Source organism: Trichosurus vulpecula, chromosome 6 (assembly GCF_011100635.1).
Source record: "Trichosurus vulpecula isolate mTriVul1 chromosome 6, mTriVul1.pri, whole genome shotgun sequence".
In the NCBI taxonomy this organism is placed as follows: Eukaryota; Metazoa; Chordata; class Mammalia; order Diprotodontia; family Phalangeridae; genus Trichosurus; species Trichosurus vulpecula.
In genome coordinates, this window is record NC_050578.1 from 89,854,585 (window position 1) to 89,856,433 (window position 1,849).

Here is a 1,849-nt window from a genome sequence, read left to right on the forward strand (position 1 = left end):
TTTATATATCACTTCGGAGTTTACAAAGTCCTTCCCTCACATCACCCTTTTTGTCCCCTAAATTGACTACCATGGTGCTGAGTACATGCTAGGTCATATCTATTTTTAGTGATTTGGGTGAATTATGGTACAGTTTGTTCAGAAAGACATTATATTAATAACTTTCCTCCTTAACTACTTATAAATAGATCAAGGAATTCAAACTTAATAATCTTAATGGACTTAGGACATGCTACTTGTCATAATTTCTAATTTCTCAGGTACAGGAAGAAAATACTTAGTAGAGAGGGAACTCTGTCACAATGAACAATGTTTCTGAGAATCATTTCTCATATCAGAAGGTTGAGGTAATGATGTTCCTTCCCACTGGAAGTCAAAGTCACTAAGATTGAAGGTAGGACTGTTCTTCCTCTTCCATTTCTCAAAAGAAATGCATATCTCTGATTGACCAAAGCTCAATATATAGGAAAGCATGCTAAGAATTAAAAAAATGGATAGAACATAAAACACATACTAATGGAAAGAGAACATTAGAGGTTGGAGGGGCAGAGCCTAAAAGAATTGGAGAGAAATGGAGAGAACCACAGAAAGGTGAATGAGCAGGATAAAAATGGAAGGCACAGAGAAAGTAGATGAAGAGGTTTCTGTGCTACTAGAACACGCTTAGTCTTCTTGCTTAACATGGAAATTCATCACTCTTTTTAATGAATGTTAGCATGTGAAAGGGAAAAGCTAACAGCTTTAAGATTCATCTTATTAGCAAGTATGGCATAGTACAAAGGGTAGTGGACATAAAGTTAGAGAAGATCTAGGTTCAAACCCTTTCTCAAATACTAACTAGCTGTGTAGTCATGGTATATTCACTAATAACCTCTCCAGGCCTAGTTTCCTCATCAGGAAAGTCAGAGCGTTGGAACAGATAGCCACTGAGGTCCCTTCCAGCTCTGTTACACTTAAAATTGTTGCTCAGTTTCAAATCAGAGGCTAGTCTCACCTTCAAATAGTTGCAGTCGAAAGCTACTAGCAAGTGAAGCCTGAAGCAGCCTGAGCAAGAACAAATCTATTTTGTTTTCTTTTTATTTCCTCCCTGAAATACAATTAACAAGACAGAATGGTACTGGAAAAACAAACAAGCAAAAAAAAATGTTGTTAGCCCAGAACTCTGCTATTGTTATTTTGTTGCTATTTCCTGGGGTAACAGATTTCAGAAGGCAGATCTTCCCTGAGGTTCCCAACACCACACCTTGTGCCTGGAGACTTCAGGTTTGATTGTGTTTTCATAGCCTCCATTGGATATTACTACCCCTCTTCTGTATGCTCTTGATTCAATCCTGTTAGACAGTCAGCAACCACCTACTGCCAGTCAGCCTCTGTGATAACTAAAGATGATGGCTCAGTGGAAAGGCCTTGTATGGCAGTAGGCTTAGAGATAAGGATTTGAGTGGAAGCTTAGTTAAGGGAAGAAATTTGCTCCCTACTCGGGCCTGACTTGGCTTCAATTGTATATTTCTATATAAACATGAAGAGCCTGGGGATTTCAGTGGTGCACCAGACCACAAACAGGTAGATTTTTAATAAATGCTTTTTATGTTCTTGGCAAAGTTAAACACACACGCACACACACACACACACACACACACACACACACACACGGTAAAAGGAGGTGATACAGATACAAAGAAAGGTGATTCAGAAACTAAGGGGAAAAAGATAAGTGGTCAAAGGATAGAAAGAAGAAATCAAAGTGATAAATATATAAAATGCTTCAAATCATGCATAAGAGAAATACTAATTAAAATAATTCACTCTGAGGTTTTACTTCACAACCAACAAATTAGCAAAGAAAATT